This window comes from Castor canadensis, chromosome 14, assembly GCF_047511655.1.
Source record: "Castor canadensis chromosome 14, mCasCan1.hap1v2, whole genome shotgun sequence".
In the NCBI taxonomy this organism is placed as follows: domain Eukaryota; kingdom Metazoa; phylum Chordata; class Mammalia; order Rodentia; family Castoridae; genus Castor; species Castor canadensis.
This window is the reverse complement of record NC_133399.1, coordinates 54,950,746-54,967,784: the sequence shown is the minus strand read 5'-3', so window position 1 is coordinate 54,967,784 and position 17,039 is coordinate 54,950,746. Positions and strand designations below refer to the sequence as shown.

Genomic DNA, 17,039 nt, shown 5'->3' with positions numbered 1-17,039 from the left:
GGTGAGCATTTTTTCATGTGTTTTTTGGCCATTTGAATTTCTTCTTTTGAGAAAGTTCTGTTTAGTTCACGTGCCCATTTCTTTATTGGTTCATTAGTTTTGGGAGAATTTAGTTTTTTAAGTTCTCTATATATTCTGGTTATCAGTCCTTTTTCTGATGTGTAGCTGGCAAATATTTTCTCCCACTCTGTGGGTGTTCTCTTCAGTTTAGAGACCATTTCTTTTGATGAACAGAAGCTTTTTAGTTTTATGAGGTCCCATTTATCTATGCTATCTCTTAGTTGCTGTGCTGCTGGGGTTTCATTGAGAAAGTTCTTGCCTATACCTACTAACTCCAGAGTATTTCCTACTCTTTCCTATATCAACTTTAGAGTTTGTGGTCTGATATGAAGATCCTTGATCCATTTTGAGTTAATATTGGTATAGGGTTATATACATGGATCTAGTTTCAGTTTTTTGCAGACTGCTAACCAGTTTTCCCAGCAGTTTTTGTTGAAGAGGCTGCTATTTCTCCATTGTATATTTTTAGCTCCTTTGTCAAAGACAAGTTGGTTATAGTTGTGTGGCTTCATATCTGGGTCCTCTATTCTGTTTCACTGGTCTTCATGTCTGTTTTTGTGCCAGTACCATGCTGTTTTTATCATTATTGCTTTGTAATATAGTTTGAAGGCAGGTATTGTGATACCTCTAGCATTATTCTGACTGAGTTTTGCCTTGGCTATTCGTGGCCTCTTGTGTTTCCATATGAATTTCATGATAGATTTTTCAATCTCTTTAATGAATGTCATTGGAATTTTGATGGGAATTGCATTAAACATGTAGATTACTTTGGGGAGTATCGACATTTTTACTATGTTGATTCTACCAATCCATGAGCATGGGAGATCTCTCCACTTTCTATAGTCTTCCTCAATCTCTTTCTTCAGAAGTGTATAGTTTTCCTTGTAGAGGTCTTTCACATCTTTTGTTAGGTTTACACCTAGGTATTTGATTTTTTTTGAGGCTATTGTAAATGGAATTGTTTTCATACATTCTTTTTCCGTTTGCTCATTGTTAGTGTATAGAAATGCTAATGATTTTTCTATGTTGATTTTATATCCTGCTACCTTGCTATAGCTATTGATGATGTCTAGAAGCTTCTGAGTAGAGTTTTTTGGGTCTTTAAGGTACAGGATCATGTCGTCTGCAAATAGGGATATTTTGACAGTTTCTTTACCTATTTGTATTGCTTTTATTCCTTCTTCTTGCCTAATTGCTCTGGCTAGGAATTCCAGTACTATGTTGAATAGGAGTGGAGATAGTGGGCATCCTTGTCTCATTCCTGATTTTAGAGGGAATGGTTTCAGTTTTTCTCCATTAAGTATAATGCTGGCTGTAGGTTTGTCATATATAGCTTTTATAATGTTGAGGAACTTTCCTTCTATTCCTAGTTTTCTTAGAGCTTTTATCATGAAATGGTGTTGGATCTTATCAAAGGCTTTTTCTGCATCTATTGAGATGATCAAGTGGTTTTTGTCTTTGCTTCTGTTAATATGGTTTATTACGTTTATTGATTTTCATATGTAGAACCACCCCTGCATCCCTGGGATGAAGCCTACTTGGTCATGGTGAATAATCTTTTTGATGTGTTGTTGAATTCGGTTTGCCATTATTTTGTTGACGATTTTTGCATCAATGTTCATTAAGGAGATTGGCCTATAGTTCTCCTTTTTGGAGGTGTCTTTGCCTGGTTTTGGGATAAGTGTAATACTGGCTTCATAAAATGTGTTTGGCAGTTTTCCTTCCCTTTCTATTTCGTGGAACAGTTTAAGGAGGGTTGGTATCAGTTCTTCTTTAAAGGTCTGATAGAATTCAGCAGAGAATCCATCAGGTCCTGGACTTTTCTTTTTGGGGAGACTCTTGATTGCTGCTTCAATTTCATTTTGTGTTATAGGTCTATTCAGGTGATTAATTTCCTCTTGGTTCAGTTTTGGATGATCATATGTATCTAGAAATCTGTCCATTTCTTTTAGATTTTCAAATTTATTTGAATATAGGTTCTCAAAGTAGTCTCTGATGATTTCCTGGACTTCCATGGTGTTTGTTGTTGTCTCCCCTTTTGCATTCCTGATTTTACTAATTTGGGTTTTTTCTCTCCTCATTTTAGTCAGGTTTGCCAGGGCTCTGTCAATCTTGTTTATTTTTTCAAAGAACCAACTTTTTGTTTCATTAATTCTTTGTATGGTTTTTTTGGTTTCTATTTCATTGATTTCAGCTCTTATTTTTATTATTTCTCTCCTATTTGTTTTGGGATTTGGTTTTTCTTGTTTTTCTAGGAGTGTGAGATGTAGCATTAGGTCATTGATTTGGGATCATTCAGTCTTTTTAATATATGCACTCATGGCTATAAACTTTACTCTCAGGACTGCATTTGCTGTGTCCCATAGGTTCCGGTAGGTTGTGTTTTCATTTTCATTGACTTCCAGGAACCTTTTAATTTTCTCTTTTATTTCATTGATGATCCATTCTTCATTAAGTAATGACTTATTTAGTTTCCAGCTGTTTGCATGTTTTTTGTCTTTACTTTTGTTGTTGAATTCTAGTTTTACTGCATTGTGATCAGATAGTATGCATGGTATAATTTCTATTTTCTTATATTTGCTGAGGCTTGCTTTGTGCCCTAGGATATGATCTATTTTGGAAAAGGTCCCATGGGCTTCTGAGAAGAATGTATATTGTATAGAAGTTGAATGAAATGTTCTGTAGACATCAAATAGGTCCATTTGATCTATTGTATATTTTAGATCTTGGATTTCTTTATTGATTTTTTTTTGTTTGGATGACCTATCTATTGGTGATAATGGGTGTTAAAGTCTCCCACAACCACTGTGTTGGTGTTAATATATGCTTTTAGGTCTTTCAGGGTATGTTGGTGAAAGTGGGTGCATTGACATTGGGTGCATACAGGTTGATGATTATTATTTCCTTTTGGTCTATGTCCCCTTTTATTAGTATGGAATGTCCTTTATCTTGTTTGATCAATGTAGGTTTGAAGTCTACTTTGTCAGAGATAAGTATTGTTACTCCTGCCTGTTTTCGGGGGCCATTGGCTTGGTAAATCTTCTTCCAACCTTTCATCCTAAGCCTATGCTTATTTCTGTCAGTGAGATAAGTCTCCTTTAAGCAACAAATTGTTGGATCTTCCTTTTTAATCCATTTTGTCAAATGGTGCCTTTTGATGGGTGAATTAAGTCTGTTAACATTAAGCGTTAGTACTGATAGGTATGTGGTGATTCCTGTCATTTAGTTGTCTTAGTTGTTTGAAGGTTTGATTGTGTGTACCTAAGTTGAGGTTACTGTGTACTTTCTTGCTTTTTCTTTTCCTGTGGTATGGTGCTGCCTGTCTTTTCATGGTTAAGTTGGGTGTCACTTTCTGTGTGCAGAATCCCTTGCAGAATCTTTTGTAATGGTGGCTTTGTGGTCACATATTGTTTTAGTTTCTGCTTATCATGGAAGATTTTTATTGCTCCATCTATTTTGAATGATAGCTTTGCTGGGTAGAGTATCCTGGGGTTGAAGTTATTTTCATTCAGTGCCTGGAAGATCTCACCTCACGCTCTTCTTGCTTCTAATGTTTCTGTTGAGAAGTTGCTGTGATTTTGATGGGCTTACCTTTGTATGTTACCTGTTTTTTCTCTCTTACAGCATTCAATGTTCTTTCCCTAGTTTCTGAGCTTGTTGTCTTAATGATAATATAATACATGTAGCCATTCTGAAACACTTCATATTATATATACTCTCAGTATGTTTTATCAGAAATCTTATATAAATTCAACTACTTAAATAACTTTCAAAAAGAGCATCATTAGTCTAAACTAATATAATACCTTTAAATTGGACATGTTCTAAATACTACGAAAATGTTTATGGGATAGTTCTATTTTGGTCTGGTCTGTTTGGTGTCCTGGAGGCCTCTTGCATCTGTATGGGAATATCTTTCTCTAGATTTGGGAAATTTTCCGTTATTATTTTATTGAATATATTATGCATTCCCTTCGCTTGCACCTCTTCTCCTTCTTTGATCGATGCCCATGATTCTCAAGTTTGGTCTTTTGATGGAGTCAGTGAGTTCTTGCATTTTCTTTTCACAGGTCTTGAGTTGTTTAATTAATAGTTCTTCGGTTTTTCCTTTGATTACCATTTCATCTTCAAGTTCTGAGATTCTGTCTTCTGTTTGTTCTATTCTGCTGGATTGGCCTTCCGTTTTGTTTTGCAGTTCTGTTTCATTCTTTTTTCTGAGGTTATCCATATCCTGGGTGGTTTCCTCTTTAATGTTGTCTATTTTTGTCCTGAGTTCATTCATCTGTTTATTAATTGTGTTCTCTGTTTCACTTTGGTGTTTATACAGTGCTTCTATGGTTTCCTTTATTTCTTTTGCTTTTTCAAATTCTCTATTTTTGTTGTCTTGGAATTTCTTGAGTGTCTCCTGTACATTTTGCTTGACCATATCCAGTATCATCTCTATAAAATTCTCATTGAGTACCTGTAGTATGTCTTCTTTTAAATTATTCTTGTGGGCTTCATTGGGTTCTTTGGCATAGTTTATCTTCATTTTGTTGGAGTCTGGATCTGAGTATCTGTTTTCTTCATTTCCCTCTGGTTCTTGTACTAATTTTTTGCTGTGGGAAAACTGGTTTCCCTGTTTTTTCTGTCTTCCCATCATTGTCCTGGGTGTTGTTACTGTCCCTGTACTGTGTGCAATTAAGTATTTTCTAGCTTGTAATAATAACAATGGTAAGATTTAGAATGGAAGGGTGAGAGGAGATGGAAAGCAAGAAGTAAGAAAAGGGAAAAACAAATAAACAGACAAGTAGGAGAAAATGAAACAGGGAATCAATCAAGGAAGTTACAAAGGTATAAACAGGGAGCGTTAGTGTACTAATCGACAGTAAACTTGTTCTTGTCTTCCCAAGCCGTCTGGGTGTGGACATCTGGTGGCCCGGGGGCCCTCCTGGTTTCTCTGTTAACGTGAATAGGAGATGCTCTGCGCCAGCTGGAGGTGTGGAGGGGTCAAAGTTTTGTGTCTTCTCGGTGGTTTTGCTGCAAGGTGTCTCCAGTGTCTCTCCAAGATTTCACTATAGGAGGCACGCTTTCTGCTTCCTCCCTCTAGCCACCATCTTGGAAAATCCATCTTCCTTATTCCTTATATGAAAAGAAATCCCAAGTGGATCACTCACTACGCTTGAAAAACAAACTTAAAAATGTACAAAGAGAAAACATCAATGACATTTATTTGCAATTTTGTGATAGGGAAGGTTTGACTAATTATGATATTAAGCCTAGAAGCCTTGTTGTCAGAAATTTTTAAGATTTTCACAGCAAAAGAAAAAAAATCACAAAAAGCAATGTCAGAGATAAAATAAGAAACTGAGAAAATTGTTGCTAAGGGTAATTTTCTTACTTTACAAGGAGGGTCAAGAATTCAGCAACACATCAAAAAGATTATTCACCACGACCAAGTAGGCTTCATCCCAGGGATGCAGGGGTGGTTCAACATACAAAAATCAATAAACGTAATAAACCACATTAACAGAAGCAAAGACAAAAACCACTTGATCATCTCAATAGATGCAGAAAAAGCCTTTGATAAGATCCAACACCATTTCATGATAAAAGCTCTAAGAAAACTAGGAATAGAAGGAAAGTTCCTCAACATTATAAATGCTATATATGACAAACCTACAGCCAGCATTATACTTAATGGAGAAAAATTAAAACCATTCCCTCTAAAATCAGGAATGAGACAAGGATGCCCACTATCTCCACTCCTATTCAACATAGTACTGGAATTCCTAGCCAGAGCAATTAGGCAAGAAGAAGGAATAAAAGGAATACAAATAGGTAAAGAAACTGTCAAAATATCCCTATTTGCAGATGACATGATCCTATACCTTAAAGACCCAAAAAACTCTACTCAGAATCTTCTAGACATCATCAATAGCTATAGCAAGGTAGCAGGGTATAAAATCAACATAGAAAAATCATTAGCATTTCTATACACTAACAATGAGCAAACGGAAAAAGAATGTATGAAAACAATTCCATTTACAATAGCCTCAAAAAAAATCAAATACCTAGGTGTAAACCTAACAAAAGATGTGAAAGACCTCTACAAGGAAAACTATACACTTCTGAAGAAAGAGATTGAGGAAGACTATAGAAAGTGGAGAGATCTCCCATGCTCATGGATTGGTAGAATCAACATAGTAAAAATGTCGATACTCCCCAAAGTAATCTACATGTTTAATGCAATTCCCATCAAAATTCCAATGACATTCATTAAAGAGATTGAAAAATCTATCGTGAAATTTATATGGAAACACAAGAGGCCACGAATAGCCAAGGCAATACTCAGTCAAAAGAACAATGCTGGAGATATCACAATACCTGACTTCAAACTATATTACAAAGCAATAACAATAAAAACAGCATGGTACTGGCACAAAAACAGACATGAAGACCAGTGAAACAGAATAGAGGATCCAGATATGAAGCCACACAACTATAAGCAACTTATCTTTGACAAAGGAGCTAAAAATATACGATGGAGAAATAGCAGCCTCTTCAACAAAAACTGCTGGGAAAACTGGTTAGCAGTCTGCAAAAAACTGAAACTAGATCCATGTATATCACCCTATACCAAGATTAACTCAAAATGGATCAAGGATCTTCATATCAGACCCCAAACTCTTAAGTTAATACAAGAAAGAGTAGGAAATACTCTGGAGTTAGTAGGTATAGGTAAGAACTTTCTCAATGAAACCCCAGCAGCACAGCAACTAAGAGATAGCATAGATAAATGGGACCTCATAAAACTAAAAAGCTTCTGTTCATCAAAAGAAATGGTCTCTAAACTGAAGAGAACACCCACAGAGTGGGAGAAAATATTTGCCAACTATACATCAGACAAAGGACTGATAACCAGAATATACAGGGAACTTAAAAAACTAAATTCTCCCAAAACTAATGAACCAATAAAGAAATGGGCAGGTGAACTAAACAGAACTTTCTCAAAAGAAGAAATTCAAATGGCCAGAAAACACATGAAAAAATGCTCACCATCTCTAGCAATAAAGGAAATGCAAATTAAAACCACGCTAAGATTCCACCTCACCCCTGTTAGAATAGCCATCATCAGCAACACCACCAACAACAGGTGTTGGCGAGGATGCGGGGAAAAAGGAACCCTCTTACACTGTAGATGGGAATGTAGACTAGTACAACCACTCTGGAAAAAAATTTGGAGGCTACTTAAAAAGCTGGATATCGATCTACTATTTGATCCAGCAATACCACTCTTGGGGATATACCCAAAAGACTGTTACTCCAGAGGCACCTGCACATCCATGTTTATTGCGGCACTATTCACAATAGCCAAGTTATGGAAACAGCCAAGATGCCCCACCACTGATGAATGGATTAAGAAAATGTGGTATCTATACACAATGGAATTTTATGCAGCCATGAAGAAGAACGAAATGTTATCATTCGCTGGTAAATGGATGGAATTGGAGAGCATCATTCTGAGTGAGGTTAGCCTGGACCAAAAGACCTAAAATCGTATGTTCTCCCTCATATTCGGACATTAGATCAAGGGCAAACACAACAAGGAGATTAGACTATGAGCACATGATAAAATCGAGATCACACAAGGGAGGGGTGAGGATAGGTAAGACACCTAAAAAACTAGCTAGCATTTGTTGCCCTTAACGCAGAGAAACTAAAGCAGATACCTTAAAGCAACTGAGGCCAATAGGAAAAGGGGAACAGGTACTAGAGAAAAGGTTAGATCAAAAAGAATTAACCTAGAAGGTAACAGCCACGCACAGGAAATCAATGTGAGTCAATGCCCTGTATAGCTATCCTTATCTCAACCAGGAAAAACCCTTGTTCCTTCCTATTATAGCTTATACTCTCTCTACAACAAAATTAGAAATAAGGGCAAAATAGTTTCTGCTGGGTATTGGGGGGGAGAGGGAGGGGGCGGAGTGGGTGGTAAGGGAGGGGGTGGGGGCAGGGGGGAGAAATGACCCAAGCCTTGTATGCACATATGAATAATAAAAGAAAATGAAAAAAAAAAACCAAAAAAACAAGGAGGGTCAAGAAAGACAAACAAGGGTGTGGTGTAGCTCGAGTGGTAGAGCACCTATCTGGTAAGTACCAGGTCTGAGTTTAACACCCAAGACTGAAAAAGAGAGAGAGAGAGAGAGAGAGAGAGAGAGAGAGAGAGAGAGAGAGAGAGAGAGAGAAAGGCCTTGCAGACTTTACATGGAGATTTTTTTAGCAGGTCGGAGGATAATAAAGAGATATGATTAAATGCAGTATGTGCAATATATTATCCACGTTTGGATTCTGGATTAGTTAAAAACCTATGAGAAGTGCTTGCTTCTGCAGCATATATACTAAAATTGGAACAATACAGAGAAGATTAGCATGGCCCCTGTGCAAGGATGACATGCAAATTCGTGAAGCATTCCATATTTAAAAAAAAAAAAACCTATGAGAATGAGAATATTACCAGTACAACCAACAAAATTTAAATACAAACTATGAATTAGATAATTTTTTTTGAGGCAGGCTAGAATTAGGGAAACTTTGGGACTCATAGAAAAATACTACATTTCATATTGACCACGCTCTGGCTCAGGGACCATCCTCACCTGGCCTGGGAACCACCCATGCCCTGCCCCACTCGTTGATTATTGGGTGGGAATCACCTGGTTGTGTCCTTCCCCTGGGTTAGCATAAGTTTTAAAAGCACCTGGAAAAGGGAAACACTCTCTTGGCCTCCAGATTCCATCTGGGCTACACCATACTCCCTTTTGTATTTTCTTTTCCTAACATTTTTTCTTTTTTTAGTAAAGTGCTGTAGTGAGAAGGGGGGAAAGTGTAGAACAAGGAGTTCAACCTGTAACTGACTGTGAATGATCACTTCCCTAACTTTTAATAAACTCCTTTTACACCCACATGTCCTGCGATGGATTCTTCCCATGGGACATAAAGAATTTGGAAGTTCCTGATCACAGACTGCACCAGTGTGGTTAACATTTTTGGTGAGCCAGCCAGGAGAAATGGTGAGCCCCCAGACCTTATATTTTAAAGGATCATTTTTTCTCCTTTTTCTGTTTTTCCTTCTGCGCAGCCAAGGGAATGGGTTGAGTTCCACACTTGGTAAAAGCAGCTGAGAGACATCAGGTCTGTGGGACCCAGCATTGTCCAGCTGACATGTGGCCTCCCTGCAGGTCACATTGTGGGGACAGTTAGCCCGCAGGATCCAACAGTTTCTGTCCACCCAACCCATGCTTGCCCCACTGCTTGGAGTTTGCAGAGAATAGGCAGGCCACTTTCAAACCACAACACCCTGCTCTCTTCCTTCCCCCATCCCTCCCCCACCCTGTGCCATGAGTGCTACACATATGCCCAGCAGCTGAGAGGCTTGCTCTACCAAAATTGCACTGTGTGGAGAGTGCTTGCCAGGGTCTCTAACCCCCAGGCCCTGGTAGTCACATGGCCCAGGAGGCATGCTAGCGATGGCAGCCATCAACCATGGTGGCCACGTCCCCAGCCACTCAGGCTGGATTCCTCTAACCTACCCCATGCTGTAGGCTGCCAGGTGGGGTCTTGGAGGGTGATTGAGGCTCACCCAACTAGCACTATGCTTTAAAACTGCCTTAGGAGGTGCTGCCAGAAAATGGCCTTGGAGTTTTACCTCAGTTCTTGCCCCTGGCAGGATCAGACTCAATAAAAGTGACAGTAAAGTTTCTTGGGAAGGTAATATGCTTTCAACAGACTGAAAGCGGGTTGTCTCTAAAGTGAGAACAATGGAGTCAGATTTTAAGGTTAAAATATTTACTAAGGAACTCTTAGCTTTGGATCATTTTGGTCCTTGGGGTGATTTTCTGATTTAGAATCATTGTCTTGTTAAGAGAGACATTGAGTGATCTACTACTTCCTGCTCTAATTGATGGAGAATTTCTGTTTGAGACTCCTAGACTTTGCTCTGGCTAGCACCTTGGTTTGGGTCTTTGTTTTGTTAAATTCACTTATGAAAACCTTCCTGTTCTAGGCATAGTTGATGTTTAGGGTGTGGATCACTGTTGGGTAGTAATTGAATTAAGCTTTAGGGTAGTGGCTAACTTTAGAACTTCCTGTGATAACCTCTGGGCTCTGGCTACCTGGTCTTAAATCGAGATTAGTGGAGTTAACAAATAAATTAAAATGATTTCTTCCTGCGGCCACCATTTATGTCTACCTGCTACCTATTGGAGGAACTGGGGATGTGCCTGCACCCAGAGTATCTATCCTCACCCATCAACACCAGCCTGGGAATGGCAGCTTGGAGGGGGGAGGCTTGTGATACCAGCCTGGGCCCCATGAGTATTGGTAGCAACAGCAGCAGCAGCACCCATGCCAAGAGGCTGCTGCCACTGTTGGGAGCCACATGGCCTAGCAGGCCAGAGGGAGTGGCTCAGACAGCACATGCCCTGGCTCCACCTGTCAACAGCTAGCACCATTCACTGATGGGATTAATGGAATTATTTGCCAGATTCTAAGGATAGTTTCTAAGTCTCCTTTCCTTAGAGAAGGTAACAAGGACTTGCATGCCTAGTAAGTGTGAGGCCATGAGTTCAAATCCAACCTTTTTTTTGCTTCTATTATTTGGTCTTTTCATTAGGATGACTAACATATATGGGCAGTAACACCTGTCTCTCAGAGGGAAGTGTCTTTTATTCCTATAACAGATTGCTATTTTGAGACTGTATGTTGCATGTAACATGTCTTTGTGTTTCATTTGAGAGACCCCTTGGAGAGACCATGTGGTCACAGGAAGTGCTGCCATCATGATGAAGCCACCACATGTCCAGCGCCATCTTGCTTTTCTCTAGGAAAATTATAATTAACTTGTGGTTAAATTCTCTAAATATGATTTTATTACATTAATCTGTTAAGGATTAGACAAAGAATAGAGTATTTGTGTTAAAGATCTGTTGTAAACTACTTAAGAATCTAGCTGACTAACCTATTAAACATAATAACAAAGAAATGATTTGTTTAAGAGTGCACTCTAATGTGATTGTTTTCTGTGTCATTGTGTATGTTTTCTGTATATGTCTTTGTCTCTTACCAGTGTGGCCACTGAATTTTTATTTTTATTTTTTTTTGAGCTCATGCATGCATGTTTATATTTGATGTTCTTTGGCATGCCTAGGTCAAAACATCTGTGTGTGTGTTTAGATTTCTTTTGGATGATTCTTAAGCTACTTTTATAAAGTTAAAGTGTCTCAAAACCTATCTAAAATTCTAATCCCAACCAGGCCTAACTATCCTCTGCCTTAGAACTAAAAGAAAATTTATGGACAATAATCTGTTTCATTCTATCATGACTGTAATTTACATTCAACTCTTTTATAATTAGGTTTATAAACTGATGTGTTCTTGTAGATTACTATTATAAAAAAAAGATAGTTTAATTTAATTTTCTTCCTGAGACTTTAAAGGTATAAGGTTGCTAAAAGTTTTGTTAAAAGCAGTGTTATCTAACTTTGAGTTTTTACAAAGGTTGTTTCAAGATACAAATTAAGGTCTTAACGCTTGTAAGTATCTATATGTGCAGTTGGATTGGCTATAGTTTAAAGTTTGCCTAGAAAGTTTTCTGAGGTCAAAATTTAAGGTACTAATTGTGTTTAAAAATGGGTTTCTGTTTTATCAAAATAACTGTCAGGGATTTTGGTGCTATAGGCTAATACAAAATTTTACCAAAGCCAAACAAAAGTTCACCCTCCAGAAGGGATGATAAAATCTTTTTTTAGGAGTCTGTTAGAATCCTAGAATACTAAATTATGTGTGTCATTCACTCTCAATGAGAGCCTGTTATTCTTGGTGTCAAGGAGCTGCATGCAGGTCAACAACAACACTGCAATGTGTCCCAAGCCATCTGTTAGTTAATATTGGCAGGCTAGGATGTGATTTCGTATCAATATCCAAGCCATGACTCTCAGTCATTGGGTTTTCTAACTTTATGCTTACTCCTTTATCTCTATTTCTGTATCTAATCATTTGAGACATTAATCTTGTTGGTTTATTTTTATTTAAAAAATGTACTTGTTTCCCCATTTATCTCAGTTTACAAGCTGACTGCAAACCTAATGTGTACACATATTTCTAGTTCTTCATTCACAGTCAAAATCCTGAGCTTTCTGTCCACATCGTCTTATTCCAGCAAGCAAAGGGCACAGGTCTTAGGGAAAACTGACCATGTGCAATGAGTCTATATGAGCCAAGCTTACCTTGATGTGATTTAGATTTAATAGTTAATTCTGTACTGGTTACAAAAGTTCATATTAAGATATTTCCTTTTTAACACTCAACAGATTGTCTTCTTGTATATTGTTATCTTTTCATTTTACATGTTGCTTTTGGTATCAGCCTCTTTGCCCAGTGTATAATAGTTCTAATGCTGTAGTAGTTGGGCTGTTTTTCAGGATCAGCATCCCATTTAGGAACCTTTGTGCAGGGGTGTAAGAGACTGGCCTTTGGAGAACAGTGGTAGGAAGTCAGGGTATCCCACTGTTTGTTCATGCATAAGACACTTGCTGGAGGCTTTTTTAGGCAAGCCAGGTTTACAGGACCTGCAACTGAGACTTCCAAGATATAAAAATGATGTCTCAAAGATCTTGGAACCAATCTTGCTCTCTCTCAAAGGGCAATCTTCCTCCTTTCCTTTTCCTCGCTCTCTCTACCAGCCAGCATAGAGCTCCATTCAGGAGCTCTTGTGTAGCGGTGGAAAGAAAGGGGCAATCTTCCCCCTTCCCTTTCCCTGTCTTTCTTTCCACAAGCCAGCATCTGGAAAGCCATCATATTCACTTGGCTGTATCCTTAAATACTGGGAGTGTTTTGATTCTACTGACCCACTGCCCCCAAAAAATGACAAGCTCTTTACATAGCCCATTTAAAATTACTTACTATTCTTCACATCCTGCCTAAAGGAATCACTTGCCAGATGCAAAAACCCTAAGGTACTTTTCTGGTAACACTGAGGAAAATAAATAAAAATTCTTTTAAATGGTTCTAAATATTATAAATAATTTATAGAGTTAAAAATGTGTACATATAAATAGCTATACTTCTTTATCTAAGGTACATTCTATCTGATAAGGTCTTTGACATTTCTGCTCTTCGTGACAAATGTTAAAAATTCTGCCATTTAGGCCTAACATCTGTCTGTCGATAAATATTGTTTATCTGACATCTGTTCAATAGATGAACATTGGTTTATCTACCATTGGCTAGATAAACATTATTTTATATATATGATAAGCAATTGAACATTAAAACAGGGGCTATTTGAAATGACTAACACTGCCTTCCCCAATCATTGGAAAATTTTGGGTTTGTAATTGTTAATGCTGTATTGACAGTACTGACAACCACTAACTTGTTACTTTGTGTAACCAAAACTCAAGGTTTAAACTGTGTTGCTACTACTGGGTTCTTTACACTCTAGGTGTCTTTGTGTTCTTCAAGTATATAAGCCTTCTAAAATAGAGTTATTAAAACAAAACCACTGTACCAAGTTGGTGTCTTAACTCCTTTTACAAGTTTGTGCCTGTTTTCCCAATTGTGATAAAAGAGGTTTAGTAGTACTATATTATTATATTAATTGCTAAACTATTAACCACGGTAACTTTAAGTATTGTCCTTATAGTTCTGATCCTTCAGGAGCATTTACAGGCAAGCCCATGAAAAATAACTGACAAGTGCCTATCTGTCAACAGGACAGACATTTTTAAATATTGGAGCCATTTTGTATTTTCCTTATAAAACTTTATAACTCTGGTCTGCTGACACTTTCCAACAATTTAAGTTATCAGTGCTTCCTCTATGGGACAGACAATTAGATCTAATTAAGCCCAGTCAAAGAGCCATTTTTTAACAAATCTCTTTGTTGCTTAATTTGGCCAAAAAGGTCACATTGACACTGACTTCTGATCTGTTTGATGTATTACTTCCTCTCTTCTGTGGGAAAATTTGATTTTCCGGAAGAAGATATGACTTTCTGGGAGAAGCTACTCCTGGCTACGGGGGACAAAACTGCCAAACTGGCAAAATCTTCAGAAACGACTGTTCAGAAAAATAGCTGAAAAGGATGCAACTCCTGAGTGGTTGGCATCTCCAGACTTCTTAGAGAAACAAGTGGCAGTCAGTCACCTGAGACAGTTCAAAAGGACTATGCAAATGAGGGGACTTTTTCAGATCTACATGAAGTCAATTGTGCCAGACCTCTAAAAATAAAGAAAGCTGAGAGGGTTTTTTTTTTTTTTTTTTTTAAAGGGCTCTTATGCATGTGTTCTAATATTTAAGCCTTCTAGGCTTCTGGCAAAGGCAAACTCATGTCTTTGGCCAAGGCCTTCTGTTTAAACAAAGGCAATATTAACTGTCAATGTTGTCTAACTTCTGCTTAGAGATGCTGTGAATCTTCTTCCTGTAAAGAACTAACTCCTAGAGGTGGCCCACACAATGTATACACATATGAATGATTATAAAAACAATAAAAAAAGAACTAACTAACTCCTATTAACATTTACCTTCAAATTGCACTGACAGCTGCCCCCTGGTACACATGGTCTCTAACATAGTTATTACCCCCAAACAAACACTCCTCAACTGCCCACTACAGTGGCTTTCCAGAGGGCCATCCAAGGGTCAAAAATAGCAATAGGTATAAACAGCTATAGGAAATGTAACCATAGGACTCTCTGTCACTTTTCAAAATGAAAAGTTAGATTCTTTATCCTTCCTGCTACACCTGGCAGGGCCCCTCCTGATGCTCCCATCATTGTTAATGTTCAGGTCATGCCTTGTAAAACAGCTTCATCTCTTCCAGGATAAAAGCCTTTAGAACCCCAATCATGAGGCAACAGGGCTATTGATCTTAACAGAGCAACCCAGGTATCCATGAGGAAACTTGACTGTGCTGAGTAGTAATTCAGACACCTTGTGTCCATATGAGCCTCAAGGAAAAGAAATAGGGGAGATATTTTCCATTTGTAGGTAGGGTCTGCTGACCCTTGTTGGCTTGAAGTAGGTACTGAAGTTTGACTGTAGCCCCCTCAGCAGCCCCACACCAAATGATTTTTTGGGGGAAATATTGTCTCTCATGGGTAATTTGAGGAAGGCTAGAATTAAGGAAAGTTTCAGACTGACCATCTCTGGCTCAGGGACCACCTTCACCTGCCCTGGCAACCACCCATGCCCCTCCCCACTCATTGATTACTGGATGGGAATCTCCAAGTTCTGTCCTTTCCATGGGTTAGTGTAGATTTTTAAGGCACCTGGAAGAGAAAAGCACACTCTCTTGGCCTCCAGATTCCACCTGGGCCATACCATGCTCCCATTTGTATTTTCCTTTCCTAACTTTTAATAAACTCCATTTGCACCCACATGTCCTGCTGTGGATCCTTTGTGTGGGTCACAAAGAATTTAGAAGTCTTTTGATCACAGACTGCACCATGCCATTAACAGTTTTGCTTCCCTGTAAAATCTCCAGATTGTATTGATTGAACAGTGGTTGTATATTCTTAGCAAATATATCTTTAGGTAATTAAGAGCATAGTGGAGGAACAATAATTTTCCTTCTATGTTTTCTGAGTTCTTAGCTTGGATTCCCCTTGTTTTGTTTGTGAAGACCGATTAATAAGAAAAAACAGTTTATTAGCATGTGTGGGAAACATGCAGAGAAACAAGTGAATCTCAAAGAATTGGCTTAGAATCCAGGTTTATATTCCTATTCTTGTAGTAGGGAGAGGTAAAAAAAAGAAACAGAGAAGTTTATGTTCTGATGTAGCAGGGGGAAGGGATGGCATAGCAGAGAGATAAAGCTTAAAGAATGAACCATGAAGAAGGTCACATAGCGCTGGGAGAGAAGTAGCCAATAGAGTTACATGCAACCATATATGGATTAGACCTTGCTTTTTGCTTCTGTAACCTGCTTGCAAGGGTATAAGATGAGACTCCTTTGTTCTTGGGGCTCAGCCTTTGGACTCGAGTCCACTAGGTCTGTGTGGGTACAATAAAATGTTGCTTCCTGCTAATCTGCCTCAGCATCCCGTATCTCAGCTTGAGATTCTCACAACATTTCTTGGGGGCTCATCTGTGATTGCGGAGACAGTGATTTATCACCTCTCTTGTCACTGGGTTGCATCCGGGATTGCCAAGAGAAGATCCCACCAGGCACCAACAGACAGCTTGATCTGGAGGAGGGACTCACCCTCCCAGCAAGTCCGGGTGAAGGCCTCAGATGCACAATGGAACCAGGTGAGGTGCAGGAACTAGCCAGGAGAGGGAAGCACCCCCGTGGGACTGGTAAGAACCCGGGTTTGAATTCAGGCCTGCCTCAGGAGGCTGAAGAAGAGACTGATCACCTCACAGAGACCCCATGATAACCCTATTTGGGTTAAAGGAGTGAGATAAAAGTGTGTGAGACACCTCCGAGAGTTGGGGGGGGGGGTTGAGCTTTTCCAGGAAATAGCCACAAGTGAGGTTAAGGGATGGATAACAAAAAATTCAGTCCCAAAGAGGGAGACTCACAAGAGAACAGATGCATCATCTACCATTCCACCAGAGAGCCCACTGGGTACAGTTTAAAAGTTTTTTTCTTTTTTGAGAGTGCACTCTAGTTTGTGTGTGTGTGTGTGTATGTGTGTGTATGTGTGTGTGTGTGTGTGTGTGTGTGTGTGTGTGTATCAATTTGTTTAAAACACTGGGCAAAATTTAATTTGCTCCTGGAATTCCAGCTCATCTCATGAGCACTTAAGTTGACATTTTTTTTCTGGCATACTTAATTTATAAAGCTTTTGTGCATAATGTGTTACACATTTTTGTGTATGTGTAAGCATCTTCAAAATTGTTCTGAAACTGCTGTTATTAGTTAAAGTGATATTCAAGGTAACAAAAAAACCAGGGTGTTTGTTTTAAAGATCCCTGTTGTAAACTGCTTAGGC

The 17,039-nt window shown here is 38.6% G+C and overlaps 1 non-coding gene across 1 annotated transcript; it reads left to right on the top strand.

The window, feature by feature from the left end:
* Nucleotides 1–8,417: 8,417 nt before the first annotated feature.
* Nucleotides 8,418–8,524, top strand: LOC141416992 (U6 spliceosomal RNA). The gene has a single exon (XR_012441627.1). It is a non-coding gene; the product is annotated as a U6 spliceosomal RNA (small nuclear RNA).
* The last annotated feature ends 8,515 nt before the right edge of the window (nucleotides 8,525–17,039 follow it).